General features: G+C 39.1%; 2 long non-coding RNA genes across 2 annotated transcripts in view; one reads left to right on the top strand and one right to left on the bottom strand.

The window, feature by feature from the left end:
- LOC123642222 overlaps window positions 1-555 on the bottom strand; it is a 177,746-nt gene extending 177,191 nt beyond the window's left edge. The window contains exon 1 of the long non-coding RNA XR_006736398.1: window positions 511-555. This is a non-coding gene — a long non-coding RNA (uncharacterized LOC123642222). The remainder of the gene's footprint in view (window positions 1-510) is intronic.
- Window positions 556-3,628: 3,073 nt separating this feature from the next.
- LOC123630579 lies at window positions 3,629-9,302 on the top strand. The gene is made up of 2 exons (XR_006732713.1): window positions 3,629-4,031; window positions 8,302-9,302. It is a non-coding gene; the product is annotated as an uncharacterized LOC123630579 (long non-coding RNA).
- Window positions 9,303-20,966: the final 11,664 nt, after the last annotated feature.

The raw sequence follows: 20,966 nt of genomic DNA, 5'->3' as shown, positions 1-20,966 counted from the left end.
CCAAGAACAAGAGGCAGAAGAACTGAGGCTCAGAAATGGCCAGTCCAGGCTCTTACAGGCAGCCTGTCTCTGCCCGACCCCCTCCCCCCCCAAGAATGTAAATGATCTGTTCAGAACTGAAGTGCTTTACCCTTGCTGTATGTAAATTATTCATGACCCCCCTCCTTCTCTATCTACTCTCTGCTCTCTTTACCAATTTATATCTAAGCTACCTCAATTGCCTTGTGCTCTGCTCCCCTCAGAAACTTAAAAAGGAAACTAGATTAGCTAAATAACTGAATCAGATTTCTTTTCAACATAATAGGGAGTAGGAAAAACTGCTTTGTAATTTCTTTGATATTCAGCTTTTTAGAAAGCAATTCCTTAAATTATTCTGTTTAAATCTTCTAACTACTTTGCTAACTTTCTTTGGCAGCATGCTAACATTGCACTAAAGCCTGTGCAATGTTACAAAAACCTTAATTTCTACAGTCAGTGCTTCAATGTGAGCAGCAGGGGGCAATAGCATACCAAGAATTGCAGAAACCGTCCTGGGCTCTGAGAAACACTGTTGAATTATTGCAGTGGTTCTGTGTACGCCGGCCACGATGATCTCAGCTCTCAGATGAAGTCTTTTGTTTTGTGTCCTGTTTTACAATGCACTGTTCAGTTTTCTCTATGAGTTGTGACTTAGTCACAGTATTTCACTGTGACAGCTTAGTTTAAGGAAAAGAAAGGTAAAGGGAAAAAAAAGGAGGAAAAGGGAAAGAGAAAATTAAAATGCTTCCAAAAGAAACACATAAAGACAAAAAGTAATCCTGCATATATCTGTACATATAAAGTTTGTCCCTTCTCCATTCCCATCTTGGACACAGTTTTTCTGTATTACAGACTCAATTCATTCCTATTCCTCCCTCTGCCTCTCTCTCTCACCCATTTCATTCTACTTTCTCTGCCAGTTTTCCATTAAAACAGATTTATCAAAAGAAAAAACCAAACCAAAAACCTGTTTTAAGCCAAATATTTGACTTTTTAAAAGAATATTTTAAAATTCTGTCATCTTTATGACCTTTACTCAAGCTTCTGAGTATAGAATTTTAATGTTTTTATGCTTCTTGAACATTTATTAGTCAAGATTCATTTCATTGACACGTATGTTGCAATAAAATTTTTCCCCTGTAAATGCACAGTTTCAGAAAAATAGCCAAAAGCTGTAGTTATGATCCATATCTGATGTGTTTGGAGGTAGAATATAAAGTACAAACTGAAACAGCAGAGATTTGAAGAATATATTCAGGCATCATTGCAATGATACAGGTTGGGAAACATATTCAGTAATCCAGCTCTCAAAATCAGCAAATATGAAACTACTCTCATACGTAATTTAAGTTGCACCCCAAAATATAATACCTACAAGCCTGGCTTTCTTCCCTACTTAGGATGGAATTCCCAGGGTTAGTGGTGTATTCCCACAGAGCTATTAATTATTTCTGTGGTATGGTAGAAGTATTATTTCAACATCTGAGACCAAAATTCCTCTTGAACAGGGTAGGTAGTATTTGCTCGATCCCTAAGACTGACAGGGCCCTATCTGATCCTGTTGGCTTGTCAGCTTTGGCCTTACCTCCCACGATTTTTCAGCTTACTGCACTAGTCACACTAGCTCCCCTGGTGTTCTTCACAACACACCAGATATTCTTGTGACTTGGGCCTCTGCCCTAACTGTTCCTCTCTATCAGGAACAATACTATTTCATTTATCCAAATGATTTCATTCCTTCATCTACTTCAAGTGTTTGTGCAAAATCACCTTCTTGGTGAAGTCTTCCCTGACTACCTGTTTAAAACGGAAATTCCCTCCAGCATTTTCCATCCCTCCTTTCTCTTTTATTTTCCTCAATGGCATTTATCATGATCAAATATAGTATATATTACTCATGTAAATATAATTTAGGAGATAACTGAGACCAAACATATTAGCCAATAGAGGGCTTAACCCTACTATTAAAAGGGAAAAAGGCCGGGCGCGGTGGCTCACGCCTGTAATCCTAGCTCTGGGAGGCCGAGGCGGGTGGATTGCTCAAGGTCAGGAGTTCGAGACCAGCCTGAGCAAGAGTGAGACCCCGTCTCTACTAAAAAAATAGAAAGAAATTATCTGGCCAACTAAAAATATATATACAAAAAATTAGCCGGGCATGGGGGCTCATGCCTGTAGTCCCAGCTACTCGGGAGGCTGAGGCAGTAGGATCGCTTAAGCCCAGGAGTTTGAGGTTGCTGTGAGTTAGGCTGATGCCACGGCACTCACTCTAGCCCAGGCAACAGAGCGAGACTCTGTCTCAAAAAAAATAAAAAAATAAAAAATAAAAAAAAAATAAAAGGGAAAAAATTAGGTTGGTCAAAGGAAAACTCAACTCTATACTGTATATAAAAGACAAAGACCCACCTAAGATAAAACTATTCAGAAATGTTAATAACAAAAGGAAGGATATGTAAGGTATACAAATAAAATACAAATTAAAAAAAGAGAAAGAATTGAGATTTTGAAATTCAATAAAATAGATTTCAGACTAAATATTGAAATATACAATCTCTGTAATTAAAGCAGTATATTATGAATAGACAATCAGATCAATGGAAAAAATACAGATATAGACCCAAATACAATGTGGAAATTTATGTATTTGATAAAAATGGTAGCTCAAATTGCTAGGGGCAGGGACAACGTTTTAAATTAAATGTAATAACAGCTTAATAGTCATTTGAAAATAGATAAAATTGGATATAACATCACATAGGTAATTCTTGCATGTGTGTGTGTGTGTGTGTGTGTGTGTGTGTGTGTGTATTCATCATGAATCTTATAATAAGGAACCAAGCTCGCCTATCCAAACTGAAAGATATTCTGGAAGATCACTGTCCTAGACTTTTCAAAAATGTCAATGCTAGGAAAAACACAAAAAAAGCTGGGGAACTGTTCTATACTGAGGCTAAAGAGACTTGACAACTAAATCTAATAGGTGATCCTTGCTTTTTACAACCTATATGGTAAACAAGGGCATTTGAGAGAAATTGAGGCAATTTTAATATGAGTGATATATTACAGTAACGTAACAAGTTACATTTCCTAAGCATGATCACTGTACTGTGATGCTGAGGACAGCAGTTCTCAGTAGGAGAGATGTTGCCCACCTCCCCGCACCGCCCCCCCCCCACACGTTTGGAAACGTCTGGAAACATGTTTGGTTGTCACAGTTGGGAGGGGCTGTTGCTACGGGCATCTAGCGGGTAGAGGCCAAGGAGGCAGCTAAACATTGATTGTTTCGCACAGGTCATTCCCTTCACACACACACACACAAAAAAAAAAAAAAAACACCAGAAGAATCATCCCGCCCCAATGTCAACAGCGCGGTAGTTGAGAAACGCTGATGTAGGACAACCCCTTATCCTTAGGGGATACATACTGAGATATTAGGCAAGAAATTGTCACTGGCGTAGGTCACATGTCGGCAATATTTAAGGGCGAAGAGTTGTTCGCAACTAACTCTCAAAATACAGCCCACGTCCCTCGCGCAGCCGCCCTCAGACTCGGCCCCCGGGAGGACGCGCGCTCCGGCGAGAGCCGAGCCCGGCCGAGTCCGCGCCGTGGGAGGAGCCTGCGGGCGACACTGCGCATGCGCCGGGCCACCGGCCGCGCCCCCGCGGCGCCTCTCCCCAAGTTCCCGAGCGCGCCGGCTCTGGGTGCCCACAACCGAGGTGGGAGAAGAAACTCCCCTGGGGGCTCCATCGGCTTCTCCAGGAGTGACAACGACGCTGACCCGAACCCTGCTGCTTTGCGATCCGCTTAGGAACACAGTGAGCATCCTCATCGTTTTGGAGCCCCCGGCCGGGAAGCGCCAGGCCACCCCTTGGAGTCCGGATTTTCAGAGGTGAATTTTCTTCAGCGGATTCCAGCCTGCGCCGTCTGAGAAGCCCGAGCAGGGCACCGTCGTCCCTTCCCGTGTCGCTGGGCACTTCGCCCCACGGCCGGCTCATCGCCAGCAAGCGCACACTCAGGTAAAATTTTTAAATCCCCTAAGATTTTTATGGCTACATTCTTTAATCAAGGAGTTCGCAGACTTTTTCTGTAAAGATCCAGATAGCAAATATTTTAGGATTTGCAGGTCAGGAAGTATCTGTCGCATATTTGCCTTTGCTTGGCAACCTCGTAAAACTGTAAAAACCACTCGTAGCGGCTGGCCTTACACGAACAGGAAGCCCGCAATGGAGTCTAATCGTTAACTTTACCCAGCGCCGAGGCTGGAGCGTCAGTGACCGCTGAGTTTTCCGTCCCTTCCCAGCCCAAGGACCGTGGGTCTGTGAGGACCGTGACCCACCGAGGTTACTCAGCCTTCGCTTGCCCAGGTGCCGGGAGATCTCTTGGCTGCTGGCGAGTTCCCAGCCGCGACCAGCAGGGCCCACAGGAATCCCCCAGACCCCCTGCCACGCCCGCCTTCACTCTAAAATGTCAGTAGCTTCCCGTCTGGGAGCAAAAGGCAAAGTCCCCACACTTTGAGTAAATTAGTTTAGTGTAAAATACAAGAGTATCTCAGACAATTGTATTTTGATGGCATTGTTTTGTAGTGATAAATGTAATATATGTCCCCTATGGTCATTTGGAAGATATTTAGAAGTATATAGGAGAGAATAAAAATTCCCCATAATCGCAACTGACAAAAATAACTGTTAAAATGTTTATGTATTCTTTTAGTTCTTTCTTTCAATGCATACTAATAGGACAACTTATTGGATAATTGGATTTTTAAAAATATTTCTTAGTAAACTTTTGTTGAATACAGCATACAGAAAAATGTACAAATTATAGATATAGTTCAATAAACTTTGAAAGACTAACATAAACGTATACCGGCAATCACCACCTAGATCAAGAAATAAACTATTACTAGCATCCTTCATCCCCCTGTCCAATCAGTGGCAACTTCTCTCCTAATATAACCACTGCCTTTTGTCTGTTCTTGAATTTCACGTGAAATGAATTATTCAGTAAATATTCTATAGTATTTGGTTTCTTTCACTCCGTATTATATCTGAGTTCATCCATGTTCTTGCATGTAACAGTTCTTTTTAACATTTTATTTTGTGCTGTATGAATTTCATTTGTGGAGTATACACAATTTATCTTTTTTACTGTTAGTTTTTCTTAATAACAGCCTTATTGAGATATAATTCACATACCATACAATTCATCTATTTAAAGTATGCAAGTCAATGGGGTTTTCTTTTTTTAGTATATTCACCGATATGTGCAACCATCCCCACAATTTTAAAACATTATCATCATCTGAAAAGCGGCTCCAGACCCTTTAGCTATCACTGCCCCCCAACCCCACCTCCCTATCCTTTCTATCCTCAAGTAACTACTAATCTTTGTATCTCTATAGATTTGCCTATCATGGACATTTTACAAAAACTAAATCTTATGAGTTGAGGTCTTTTGTGACTGATCCCTTATGCTGATACTGGACATTTAGATTATTTCCAGGTTTAGAGCTATTACAAATAATACTCCTGTGAACATTATTCTGCATGTGTTTATTTACATAGATGCATATTTCTGTTGGGAACATACCCAAAAGTGGAATAGCTAGGACAGAGGGTATGTTTATGGTCAGCTATAGTGATAGTGCCAAGCAGTTTTTCAACTCTACACTCCTACCGGCTTTGTATGATGAGAGCTTTCATTGCTTCACATCTCATCAACATTTGGTGTTTATGTGGCTTTAATTTATACTTCTCTGATGACTAATGATAAAAAACATCTTTCATGTGATTATTGACCACTTGGATATCCCTTTTATTAACGTGCCTTTTAGGCATTTACCCATTTTTCTATTGGGTAGTCTTTTTCTACTTGATTTCCACTTGACTTACATATTCTTGAGTGCTGCAAACAAACACCATTTCCTTATCAATGGCTTGCATTTTAACTATCTCGTTAGAGTTTTACAAATATAAGTCTTTATTTTTTATTGAAATCTAATTTAGCAATCTTCCTTCATGGTTCGTGCCTTTGCTAACGTATAAAAGAAATCATTGCCTGCCCCAAGATGACAAGGACATTCTCCTATGTTATCATTTGGAAATTTAACATTTTTTCTTTGAACATTTAGCCTACTAAATACCTAGAATTGATTTTGGAGTATGCTGTGAAATAAGGACTAATTTTTTTTTTCGTGTAGTTATACCCAAGTCCTTCTTGGGAAAAAAAAATTCCTAAAACCACTGCTCTGCGATATCACCTTTTCCATAAATCAATAGAAACAGACCTATAGATGTTGGAATCAGTAGACAAGGAATTAAAATAACCATAAATAATAAATAAATAAGGAATCTTACTAAGGGTAGATATAATAGATGAAAACATAAATTTCAGGAGGAATACACATAAGAATGAAATGGAATTCCTAGAATTGAAAAATACAATAACTGAAATTATTGATAGGATTATCAGTAGATTGGACATACAGTACAGACAATCAGTAAATTTGAAGACAGGTCAATAGGAATCCTCCAGATTTAAAGTACACTGAGAAAAACTTTTTTTTTTTAAATAAACGGAGCATCAGGGACTTATGATATAGTATCAAGCAATCTAACATACATGAAATTGGACTCCCAGAAGGCAAGGAGAGAGAGTATAAGGCAGAAAAATATTTGAAAAAATATGAGTAAAAGCTTTCCAAATTTGATCAAATATATTTTATTAATATCTAAAATGATTATTTGTTATCAATGGAGAGTTGATCCCAATAACCTAGTTTGCCATTAATGGAATTTAGAAGTTAGCATGAATAAAGTTTTACATCTATGTGAATGAACAGTAAGGTGTTTCATAGTCACAGAATATAGAAAAATATCTTATTGGGTTTAACCATCCTGAGCATGACTATACTTTTCACATAAATGTTACCTACCCACTATAGGTCAAAACCACCACCTCAGTCATAGTAATGTCAAAATGTCTCACAATTTTTTGAAATATCCCTTTGGTGCACAATATGGCCCAGCAACCTCTGAGAACCCCTCCCTACAGTGATCTGCCACTACCTCCTTATTCCATGCCCTTTCTGACCTCATCTTCTAATGCTTTTAGGTATCAAACCACACTGGCCTCTTTCTATCTCAGAGCTTTTGGGATTACTTTTACCTCTACCATAATGCCCCTCACCCAAATAGTCATATGAGTGACTGTTTTCTCAGGTCTTTGTTCAAATGTCATTTTCTCGATGACACCTGTAGATTAAACAAAGCAAAAGACTTGCACAATCTCTCCCCGTCTGTATTCATTTGCTAGGGCTGCCATTAGCAAAATACCACAGATGGAGCGGTTTAAAAAACAGAAATTTGTTTTCTCAGTTCTGGAGGTTAAAAGTCCAAGATCAAGCTGTCAGCACAGCAGGTTTGGTTTCTCCTGAAGGCTCTCTCCTTGGCTTGCAGTTGGCAGTCTTCTCTCTGTGTCTTCCCATGGTTTTTTCCCTCTGTGCCCCGGTGTCTCTCTGTGTGCCCAAATTTCCTCTTATAAGGACACCAGTTAGATTGGAGTAGGGCCCAACCTAAGGGCCTCATTTTGACTTAGCCACCTCCTTCCTTAAAAGCCTTATCTCCAAATATGGTTACATTATGAGGTACTGGGGATTAGGATTTCAACATATGAATTTTGTAAGGGAGACATAATTCAAGCCATAACACCATCCCTAGTTTATCTATAGCCCTCATTTTAAATACAATGTACTTTAATTATTTAATTTGTTTATTGCCTCACCTTCTGTTTCACTAGAGTATAGGTTCCATAAGGGAGGGATTTTCATCACTTCTGTTCTCTGTAGTGTCTTCAAAACCAAATGAGTAAAATTTTATAATTGCTTATGTTTTTACTCAGGGCCAGCACATGGGCAACCTTAATTATTTCCTAGTAACTCCCTATATTTTGCAGGGCATTCCTTCATTTCTTGAGTGAAGAAAGCCCTGATAGTATTCCAGTAATTTATGCATTTTAAAGTTATATTTGAGTTTCTTAGGAAAAAGGATTCAAGCACTAAAAGATCCTAGCTTTTTACCAACAAAAATAAATGTAATATGCTTGTTTCCAAAGCAACAAAAAGCTTTACCTGATTAAGTAGACTGAGGGCTCTTCTGTATTACACTGAAATATCCAACCAAATTGCTGAGGACCCCCTCACTAAGAAAAAATGCTAAGAGCCATCATCACAAAGAAGTTTGCTTATTCAGTTATGAACTAATTTGTACCAACCTTTTTTTTCTTTAGGAGGTCAGGCTCAGGATGGACCGTGAGCTTTCAAAAAGAAAAAATCTGGAAATCACCGACTGTGCTGCCAATTGAATAAGCGTTTCTTTGTAGCAAACACAGAGTCAAGGAGAATTACATTCCTGCATTATATAATCTACAACAACCTGTTTACCTACTGTTTTCATCTAGGTTATTCTTGAAAGCAGAGCCTGAGACAAAGGTAGACGCATTCTGCTTGGGAATCTGATACCAGGGAGCAGGAATGAGAGAGAGGGGAGTGAATATGGGGAAAAGGAAAAGAAAATACAAGCAAGACCAGGTAGAGTCCCTATTAATGGTTACTTAATGCAGAACCTTTTCAAAGATTCTTAAACTTTGTTCTTAGATCTGTCTGCCTGAATGAGGAAAGGGAGACGCATTTATCTCTCAGCAGCCATCTCCTCTGTGTTGGGAGCTGCTCCTATGGGGCATTAATCCCCCATCCCTCTGCATTGCAAAGATGTGAGAGCCTCACAGGTACCACAGCATTACACATTGCTGCATCAGATGCCTCGGGACAGGAAACTAGACTCTTGGTGCGTGCTTGAAGTGAGGCAGTGACAGCACAGAGCAGGCTAAAGCCTTTCCAGAACTGTTCACCAGAGCTGTGGCTGGAACAGGTTGAAAGATGGGAGACGGTACACAAGAGGCATCTTATAAGCCTACATGATATGCTTAGACTTGTCTACATCTATTTCCTTCCTTCTTTCTGTCATCAAAATTTCAGTGTCCAGAATAAGTTTGGAAGAAGGGTTAAATAGGAAGGTTAAATGTATTAGAAGGTGTGTGTTTGTAACAATTTTAACCTTGAGTTATGTTCAAAGAAAAAATGACACTGGAACTTAGAAAATTAAAAAGTGATTCTACTTGAAAATTTGATCATTAGGTGGATGTGCTAGATGTCTTCACATCTCATACAGTCTCAAACAACCATGAATTGCTTGGAGAAAATGAAGAAATAAAATTAACCATTTCTTGTGTCCCTGTGAGTTTTATAAATCAATGTCATTAACTTTTCCTAAGATGTTGTTTTCTATTGTCAGATAGCACTAGCAATACAATGCTTACAGCCAATGAAGGGAAAACTGGTAGGAACACAGAAAGAAAAATACTGGGATAATTTCTATCACATAAAGGGTTGGTGTTAATATGGTTAGAATATGGGGGAAGCTGCAACAATTTGACTTGGCATTCCTCTGTGAGGCTCTGGCTTACCAGAAATAGTGATGTCATCATCATCCTCTCTTATTTGATGTAGAATTGTCACCAGTAGAATAAAACTTTTGAGCTATTCAACTCAATATGTATTGAGTTCCTATGTGCTATATATTTGGCACTATAAATATGAATACAATATAATTATAAAATACTACATCCCAAAACTTAATACTTGTTCTTTTAAGGTACGCCCTAGAACATGTACCAAAACTGACCATATACTGGATCACAAATCTAGTCTTAACAGATTTCAAAAGATTGAAGTCATATAGAATATGAATTAAGCCAAAAATCAATTACATAAAGGTAACAAAAAATTTCCCAAATGCTTATAATTTAAGGAACATACACCTAATGACTTAGGAGTCAAACAATAAATCATGGCAAAATTTTAAAAATATTTTGGAATGAATTCTAATGAAACTACAACATTGAAATTTGTGGGATGGTGTGAAAGCAAATGCCTATGGGAAATTTATGTCTCTAAATAGTATATTAGAAATTTTACAAAACGATTGCCTATCAATATTTCAAGAAGCTGGGGGGCAAAGTTGTTTGGACAACTGGCAGCTGGCAGGAAGGATTCCTCACTGAGGAAGGGAAATGAGGTGAGCCCTGTAACTGCCCTGCCTTTCTGGGGCAAGCCCTCTAGATCCCATTGCAAGAGGAGGAGCTTAACCAGAGCTGTCTTGCTGAGTTGAGGAGGCAAAGATTGAAGTTGAGACTGGGATGGCTTGAATTTTCCAAGCAGAGTATCAGCAAGGAGGAAAGTATGCAGAGAAAAAAAAAATTCCAGAAATCTATATAAAGATCTTCCCATGCCCATTGCTGAACACTAAGTTTAACAGTTCTCAAAACTAGCATGAGATTGGGAAATACTTAATTTGCATCCAGCCATAGTAGAGAGTCCTTCACTGAGAACTCTAGACATTCACAAAAGATCCCAGAAAGGTTACGTGTTATGTAAGTGGGGCTAAACTAGCCTGACTAAAAGCTATACTACATTTACCCTCCCCTACCCCTGTAAAAAGCTTACAAACACGCTTCCATGGTATAAAGCTGACCTGTAATTAACTAAACTACCTGCTAGAATAAAGTCTAAATTTGCTAGCTCTGGCCCTCCAAGAAACACATGCAAAGACAGGATTAGATTTACAAGAGATTTATTTGGGAGAAAAAAATGCCCGAGTGTTGAAGTGGAGATGAAGCCAGGGGAGGCAGAGTCTTCAGGCCCTGTGAAGGTATCATAGTTAATTTTGTGTGTCTGCTTCACTGGATCACAGGATGTCCTGATAGCTGGTTAATCATTCTTTCTGGGTCTGTTTGTGAGGGTGTTTCTGGAAGAGATTAGCATTTGAATTGATGGACTGAAAAGAGCAAATTGTGGTCCCCAGTGTTGGTGGGCTTGATCCAATCTGTTGAGGACGCAAATAAAAAAGATGGAGAGGAAGGTTGAACTCTTTCTGCCTGACTGTTGAGCTGAGACTTCCGTCTTCTGCCTTTGGACTGGGACTGACACCATCAGTGCTCCTGGTTCTTAGGCCTTTGGACAGCAGATCGTGGGACTTCTCAGCCTCCATAATCATGTGAGCCAGTTTCATATAATAAATATTCTAGATTGATCAATTGGTGGAGTGATGGATACTATTGGTTCTGTTTCTCTGGAGAACCCTAATACAGAAGGAAAGGATTGAATACCAAGAGGCTTAGATTGCAGCACAATTCCAATAAAGTTTAAGGTCAGCTGATGAATACTCAAGCCACAGTTGCCCATTGGAGGCATCCCCTACCTCATGGGAATAAGCCTGCATGAGTAGACCTGCTTCACTCGGTCATTGTTGTTCTGATGGAAACAACCCACAGGAATGTAGCTTTGGCGTGAAAATATCAATGGAGCCAGAGAACAGTAGCTGGCACTCCCCAGTCGATTAAGCTCCACAGGAAGAGATCTGAGTGGTGAATTTCCATGGCTAACTCAGTCCACCCCTTGTGCTGCACAGCTCAATTCAGGCTGGCTGCTAGGAAGATAATTAGGTGCCAGTGTCAATTCAAACCCTATGCCCAATAATCCCAGAAATGTCTGCATATTCTCCTTTGCCAGTATATAGTCATAAGCCTACTTGGGGAAGACAGTATATAAGCCTATATACTATCACAGTATATACCTTTTCTTTCTCTTGGGGACCCAGCCACCTGTTCCATCTGTGGGTTCCTCATCTGAAAATTGCCTCTGGTTTGGGGACTGAGCAAGGGATTGTGACATTTGATGGAGGCCAGGACTCTCAATCTCTTGCTTTGCCATTCTTGCTTTATTTGATTGTAGATGTTAAGCAGCATTCTCGTTACTTGCCCATCTATTTTGCCTGTAAGGGTGTTACATTAAATCATCTCCTAAACACCCTGTGAGTCAAGCCCCCTTAACTCCAAGCCCCCTTAACCCCCTCCAATTTCACCAGTTGTTAAGTAATACGGCCTCTTGGCTTTGGGTTGTTAAGCACCAGTCGTTCAGGGCCCTCTGTTACTTCAAGGCCCATTACCCCGGAATGATATTAACAAGCCCAGTGGCTGCCTCACTTAGCATCAGCCCTGGTCTAAAGAGGAGCGCCACCACTGAACTTAGTGTTACCGGTCCCCTCTCACAGGCTCATTCTTGGTGGCATTAGTTAATTGTCACTATTTCATCACATAGTCATCACACTATATTCATCACGGTATACTCACCACATATTCTTCACACTGTTTAATAACACTACATATGTGCCACTGAATAGCAGGTCCCTAACTAACATAGCAACACCAGGGATTTCAGGCAGGACTGAGAGATCGCTGTTGAAGGCCAGGTCAGCCTGGAGCAAGCCATCTATACACAGTTCTTTTAACACACTGTAAGGCACTATAAGATTAGGGAGACATTTATCAAGATACGTTCTGTGGAACACTAGTTCCATAGGATATGAATTGATGTTAGGAGAGAAACAAAATTAGAAAGTTTCTTCAGTGCCAGATTCTCAAAACTATTCATATGTGAACATTTAGTGCAACTCTCCAAAGAGATGATATCTGTCCCATGTGGCAGCCTTACAATGTGTGGCCCAGGGCCCTCTCCAAAGAAGGACCTGCCTCCCATTTGCTGGGTGTACTTGTTAGCAGGCAGCCTGCAGCTGTCGGCCCTCTTTGGGAATTGCCTCAGCTGTAGAGAGCCACTTCACCTAAGGTCACACTCCTTCATGGCATGGCCCATATCCAATGATTGATCAGTGTGGGGATACAAAGTTGTTCTATTGCCCATCTCAGACATCTCTAAAGGCCATTTCAACTCCAGAGCTCCCTGTGCTGTTGGCCAAGGGTGTTGCTGGACCTGAATTACAACTCAACTTGTACCTCTACGCAGTCCTGCTGCTGTTTCTCCTTTTTCCAAGTATTTGTCCAAAAGGCTCTTTTTAACAAACATCCTGCAGGTTAAATTATAACTCAAAATCTGCATCCTGGAGGACGTTGTCTGAGATGCCCCACTTCCTGATTTTGTTTGCTCACCAAAGCCTTTTTTCATAGAGTACCTAACAAGCGTAGGGTTTATGAAACATTCTGGATGCTGGTAAGTGTAGGTGTGAGAAATGGATAAGAACCTGTGTGGGAAGATGGTGGGGGTGGTGGTGCAAGACTTGAATCCCAGCCCATGAATGCCTTTGAGATTTGAAATGAGTCCAATTTTGAGATGTAGCTCTCTAATGCTTAAAGTGCTACAGAATCTACTAAGGTGGATGGAGAGGATCTGAATATTTTATGACCTATGCAAATAAATTTTTTCCCCTATAACAATGTTTAAATCTCTAAGATGATCAGTGGTTGTCAGATAAATGCACTTATTTCTGTCTTACAAATACAAATTATTTTGTATTCACAGCTGCTTTTGGATATTTAGCAGAAGAAAAGGGAAAGCATGATGAAAACCTTTGAAAGTCTGTTTCCAAGAAATAAAAACTGCAGTAGGAATTCCACAAAACTGAAAAATCCTCAGAACTAGAAGATCTATCCAAAAAAATCCAGTGGATTATAATACACTTAACTTATTAAAACATGTTTGGCAAGCCACTGACTAGTATCATTTCAAGATGTGACTGTCTTACAAAAATAAAATACTGGAATGAATATTTTTTACAAATCTTTGAAATAATCATATTTGAAATGAGGAGCTGGCTTGAAATACTAAAACCTAAGTGATCAGAAACAATGAGCTATCAGACTGCATGATCAGCATAGAGAAATTTCCAAATAAGATGAGATGTGTGCAGCCTCTACAAATTTGGCTTGGGGAGGAGTTTGCTTCGGCTCACTTGAATAAGCTACTGTCTATGGCTCACAAGGGTCCCGTTCTTAATGAGGTGGTGTGTAGCAGCAACACACTGTGAATCCAAATAGCAGATGGCAACACTGTTGAGTAGGCTGGCAGTCTGATGTCTAGCCACCAACTGGCGGCAATCATTATTAAAGTGATTCATGTGCCCAGGGAAAATCTTCATAAGAGCCTTAGCAAATGTGAGCAGCAAGAAGCAAATGATCTGCCATTCCTATGTGCTATGGATACTACCTGTATTTCTTAAAATATTATTCCCCAAGGCCATCTACACAAAGGAATGGCATTTCCTTTCATATATACTCATATACCTTTAAACATGATAGCAGTGATTTCTGTTTGGCAAATAGCTTTTACTTGAAGGAAATAGCTTCATAGCATCCACCCTATGGACTTATGGCAAATATTTAATGATAGGCAAGCATTTATAGACTCTCTAAATACATGTTCTTGCAGATCTGATAACTGAACACATCCCATCTCAGATCATGAAGCAATGGCCTCAGTTGCTCATGGTCAATCCACCTGAGACAGGTAACGCATCCCTGGGTGAAAAGCTTGTTATAATCACATGGTGAGGAAAGCAGATTAAGAGAGCCACTAGCTTTAGAAAGCTGTTCCCATGTAAGGACCTTTCCACAAGAAAAAAAGTCCTGAAGATATTCATTTTAAAAGTTATATCTTCACCAATCAAAATGTTAAACAAATAGCATTTTTTTCAAATGTTGAAAGGATCTATTATTTGTAACCAATAAAGCTTATTTTCACATCCCTATGTGTTAATAAAGAAGCCCTAAGGTAATGTTTTTATTGAAAAACAAACCAATCTCTGGTTCATTCACTTACAAAATACTTGCACTCAAAGAACAAAAATCCTAGCCATTCTCTAAATCTTCATTAAATTTTCTTTCTAAAATTAAAATATTAGAAGTCTCTTATGAGGCCGGGTGCAGTGGCTCACACCTGTAATCCTAGCACTCTGGGAGGCCGAGGCGGGTGGATCATTTGAGCTCGGGAATTCGAGACCAGCCTGAGCAAGAGTGAGACCCCATCTCTACTAAAAATAGAAAGAAATTATATGGACAACTAAAAATATGTAGAAAAAAAATTAGCCAGGCATGGTGGTGCATGCCTGTAGTCCCAGCTACTTGGGAGGCCGAGGCAGGAGGATTGCTTAAGCCCAGGAGTTTGAGGTTGCTGTAAGCTAGGCTGATGCCATGGCACTCTAGCCAGGGCAACAAAGTGAGACTCTGTCTCAAGAAAAAAAAAAAAAAAGAAGTCTCTTATGTTACATACTTATAATAACAAGGAGAAAACACTACAATTAAATATCCAGTATTCCACATGTTACAATCACAGATTTTATTATATATTCCTTTTATGGTAATTTTTTAATGGAAGCAAAATTTAAAACCTTTTTTTAAGAAGTGTTGAAATCACTCTGATTGGATTCTCTTTGGCTTTAGCAATTTGATAAGCCAATTCAGGGTAAATATCACAACTTCTAGAGCAGCAGTCCCCAGCCTTTTTGGCACCAGGGACTGGTTTCATGGAAGACAATTTTTTCCACAGGTGTGGGGATATGAGGGGCACAGTACAGAGCACAGGCAGTGATTCGTGGCTGGTTCCTAACAGGCCACAGACTGGTACCAGGCCACAACCCAGGGGTTGGGGACCACAGTTCTAGAGAGAGTACTTGTGCCCTAGTGTCAAACACAAGGGTCATTCTTATCTAAATTTAGGTACCCCGGTCCTGGCAATAAAACTCAAAAGCACACTCACATACCCTCTCTCAAATCTCTCAACATTCTCCAAAAAAAAGAAATCAAATGTCAAAACTCACCATACACTTTGATACTTGAGACCCCAAAACCCCAAATCAATGAGAGATTTACTCAAATTTGCTTGTCTCCTGGATACTTTATAAGAAATAAATCAATGTCAGAAGAAAAGATGTCCATATCTTGTTCTACATGGGAAAACAAGTGCCATGTACTAAAGGAAGTCTGAAAATGGTGGCATAAGTTCCTTCAAATGGCTGGAATCCCTCAAAATATTGGACAATTTAGACTACCAAGAGTTATGTTTTTGTCAAACATAAAATGCTAGACATTAGGAAAATAAGATAGGATGATGAATGTTTATTCCTGAATATTAGTCAGTACTCAGTGGTAAGTATAAAAGAAAACCAGCAATGGTTAGGCTAGTTCAAAGGAAAACAGCAATGGTTAGGCTAGTTCTTGAAGTTAGAGATGCTACCACGTCTATCACAAAGATAATCAAAACCATCTACCACACACACACACACAATTTACTGTCAATATTAACATAATTTTACTATTCAATAGTCTTCATTAGCATAACTTTACTAATCCAAGAGACTCCTGCCCAGGAAAATTGCATTGAAAATGACTATGCAATGTTGGTTCATCCCAGGAACTTACTTCTCTAAGGACATATTTACAGATATTCTGGTACAATGACAAAGACGAAGGTGAAGGTGAATAGGCATGTTGATAACAGAACTACAGATGCTCAATTTGAGTAAATTAGTCACACTACCAAAAGGTGAATATTTTTTCTGAGAACAGAAGAATTCTAGTGATTATGGTCTAGGAATATTGGAAATTCACTCCTGAAAATTACTAAGTTGTTGTTTTTTGTTCTTTCATCCTTCACTGACACTATCCTTATTAAGAACTCCAATGGTGTCCATCTTGCCAGAATCAAAGTTTCACTCTCAGACTCTCACTTACTCTAATTCTCAGAGGCATTTAATGCAATTGGTTATTACTAACATCATCTTGAAACACTTTTTTGGCTTGGTTTCTAGAACGACAGTGTAAATGCCTGGTTTTCCTCCTCCGTTGCTGAAAGTTCATCGTCAGTCTCCTGTTTAGCTCTTCATCAAAATCCTGACCTTTTGACATTTGAATGTTCTTAGATGCCTTGTGTATATTCTTATATCTGAATGAACGTAGACATTCTTCTATGTGCACTCTAATGAGTGCAGGGACTGTGTGTGCCTCGTTCACTGTACAATGTCTAGTATACAGGGGACACTCAAATATTTGCTGATGGAAAGAATGAATACTGGAATAAGATACCCAGTTTGAATAGATGACTATAAGTATAGCAATGATGACTTGGGGATTAAATAGTTCCTAACATTATTTCATTGAGGTAGGTGTAAATATTATAATCCTCCCCTTTTAGAATGGAAATTGAGGTTTAGATAGGTCCAGTAACTTGCCCAAGAACAAACAGCTATGAACTGTCAGAGCTGGGATTTGTGCTCTGGCTGTCCTAGTACAAAGGCCATGCTTTTGACTCAGTGCTGTACTTATTGATGAGTGCAAGAGAAAATGAGGAATAGGAACGCTTGTTTACCTGGCATATCTCTTGGACCTCTGCCACAACAATATAGTCTTGAGGTTGATGGTTCTGATGGTAGCAGGAAAAGACCTGTGTCCTCATCTGTAAAATGGAAACAAAGATGCTATCAGTCTTACTTCTTTCTATGGTTATTTTGGGGCTAAAATAAGATAAAGGATATGCAAAATATAAATTGCCATACCAAAATCATGGGTGATTTACATTTATTATTACTACTGGGAGGCACTAAAAGAAGAGCTGAAATGGAGAGGGAGAAAATCTCCTTACGGACAAAGACTGACTATAGGAGAGGAAGAAGGCAGTCAAGAAAGAGCTAGAGCATCCCTTACTTACCTAACTCAGTTAGGGAAATGGACAGAAAGAGAGGCAGTAGTTTATGGTTACCCCGTAAAAGATAATGAACACCCACTACACAATTACAGAATTAAAAGTTCAGTGACCTAGCCATAGCATATTTTGTTTTAAAGTAAACCACGAGGACAAAAGTCTGCTGATGCTGTGAAATAAAACTGATGATTCTGCAGTTAATTTGTTTTATTCCTGTGTGGTTTTACCTTCCATTGACCCCAGAGACATTCCAATTAGTGTATCTCAGGGATGACTGGAGATAGAGTAGGCAGGGGAAATTGGGTTAATGAGGAAACATAGAGGAAGGGAATCCTGGGACCTCCTGTTCCTCAGGAATATACAGGTCTTTAAACTGTAATTAGATATGAGAGTCAGGAATACTCTCAAAATTCACTTTCACCATTGGATTTCAGATTGTAGTATTTGATTATTATAGAAAATAGTGATCAGGCTGACCTTAAATTCTGAGACTTCGCTTAAAAGTTTACAAAGGATGCCTTCTTCCTTTGTTGGCAAGATAGCCACCACATCTTCAAAAGGCTCGCCACTGCACATACCCACGTTTCTTGGTCATGTTTGTGTCTCCACTGTAAACATCACACAAGACGATTTCACTTAATTAATCAAAAATATTTCCTAACTCAAAAAGTGCAGAGGGATGGGCTAGTCAAGATAGCGCTTTGGAGTGAGTCAGATCAATATTTTAATCTCAGTTCAGATACTTAGTAAATAAAAGACTCCACCTCAGCCTGAATACGCTCATTATTTAAATGGATACAGTCCTCGCAAGGTAGTTCTAAAGATTCTATGATAATTCACTCGAAGTAATTAGATTGCCTGCACAGCTCAATAAAGCATGATTACTATTATTAATATTATCAAAGTTGTTAATCATTGAAATGGTAATCCCAAAACTGGCTGCAATTTTATTTTCACTTTTTGTTTACAAAAAAAGAGATCCTTCTGTGTGCTTAGAGAGAACCTATTCTAGAGATTTAGGAATTTATCCAATAATCACCTTGTCTTAGTCCATTTTTGTGCTATGGTAGCAAAACATCTGAGACTGGGTAATTTATAAGGAACAGAAATTTATTAACGCAACAGTTCTGGAGGCTGGCAAGTCCAAGGTCAAGGTGTCAGCATCTAGTGAGGGTCTCCTTGCTGCATCAACACATGGTGAAAGGTGAGAGGGTAAGAGGGCAAGAGGCAGCTGAACTCACCTTCTTATAACAGCACCAATCCCACTGATGAGGGGAGAACCCTCATGGCCTAATCACCTCTTAAAGGTCTTACCTTTTAATACTGTTACAATGACAATTACATTTTAACATGAATTTTGGAAGGGACAAATATTCAAACCATGGCACCTTTCCAGGGTTTTTGCTAACTTTAATTATTAATTAATGGATCCAAGAAACAATTACTAAGCACTTACTATGTGCTAAGTACCATGAGTCAAGGGTCTAGGTAAGACACAAAAATGAATATAATATAGACCTCATTCTAGAATTTACAGGGAATGTAAAAAAATAATTTCAAGAAGAAAATAAGCATCATAAAAGAGGTATAAATACAATATTATGAGAATTCAAAGTACATTGACCCTTGAGCAATGTGGGGGGTCGATAATGCAATAAAAAATCCATGTATATCTTTTGACTCCCCAAAAGCTTAACTACTGATAGTCTACTGTTGACCAGAAGCGTCACCAAGAATGTAACTGTTGATTAACGCATATTTTGTGTGTCCTATACATTATATACTGTATTCTTACAAAAAAACAAACCAGTGAAAAGAAAATGTTATTAAGAAAATCATAAGGAAGAAAAAATATGTTTACTATTTATTAAGCAGAAAGGGGACATCATCATAAAGATCTTCATCCTCATCATCTTTACACTGAGTAGGCTGAGGAGGAGGAAGAGGAGGGGTTGATCTTGCTGTCTCAGGAGTGGCAGTGGCAGAAAAGGTGGAGGAGGTGGAAGGAGAGGCAGGAGAGGCAGGTACACTTGATGTAACTTTAATTGCAAAAAATCCATGTATAAGTGGACCCACACAGTTTAAACCCATCTTGTTCAAGTGGCAACTGTACATGGTTCCTCTGTGTGAAGAAATCCAGGAAAGTATCATGGATAATGTGGTGTTTGATCTGAGCCTTAAAGTAAGCACAGAATTTAAATATGCAGAGATTGAAGAGGAAGTAGACAAATGAATGATTCATGCTTTTATTGGTTTCAACATCTTCCCATTGCTTTAATCTCTGTAGATCAGCCTCCACAATATCTACACTCTAGGGATAGACAGCAAGGCCACGTGAAGGTGAGGTGACATGAGCAAGAAACATGATAGCTAAAGGGAAGAGTAGAGGACAATAAATTTGCAGCCAGATCATGGAAGGCTTTGGATGCTGAGGTAAAATATTTAGACTTCATTGAAATCTTTTGGAGATAAATTTCAAAAACATTAACCCCACCTTAAAGTTAAAAACAAAAGCTAGAGGCCTCATTATAGATATAAATTGACTCAAAGGACATCCATATTGTTAAGACTGAAAGAATGGCATCTCAAGTTCTCTCTAGAAGTGTTTGAAATATATCAGAAGGATGGAAGTCTGGAATTAGGGACATAATGAACAGGAAGCTATTTCAATAGGTCAGGTGTGAAGTCATGAGGAGCTAAACTGAGGCAGAAAAAGACAAATAAGAGACATGGTGGTGGTGCTCTATGACTTCATAACTGTGTTCGACCACCTATAAAGACAGACAATTTGGTTAAATAAAAAAAATTTAAATCCATACCTCTCTCAACATTTGTACTTCCAGAGGCATAAATATTTCAATTTTAAAATTATACATGAAATAAATAGCAAGGTGATTGAAAACACAGTTAATCTGGCAGACTCTCATGTAAGCCAAAAACGTATGCAAGCAGTCTCTTAAACTCTTTTCCATCCCGACATTATCCTGTCTGCCTGCCTTCCTGTTGCCTGTGTCTTCCGCAAGAATTCTCAGCTAACTCCTCCCTTAAACTTTAAATCAGCTGACAAATACCAAACCTCTTTCCTAGCTGCAACCAGCAAAGCAGATCCTTCTAACTTTCAGTCTGGCCCACTTTTATGTGATGACACTTTCTTAAAGAGACTAATATTATCTCTGTGAGAAAAAAGCTCTACGTGTGACTTTTCATTATAAAAATATCCACTGGGTACATAACATTATTCAAGAAAACATGAAAGCATGCAGAACAAGTAAACAACTGAAAGGGCAGCAAGACAAGACAAATGTTTTCTAATAAAAACATGAGAATACATTTCATTATCTTTGAAACG

Source organism: Lemur catta, chromosome 1 (assembly GCF_020740605.2).
Source record: "Lemur catta isolate mLemCat1 chromosome 1, mLemCat1.pri, whole genome shotgun sequence".
Lineage (NCBI taxonomy): Eukaryota > Metazoa > Chordata > Mammalia > Primates > Lemuridae > Lemur > Lemur catta.
This window is presented reverse-complemented; position numbering and strand designations above follow the sequence as displayed.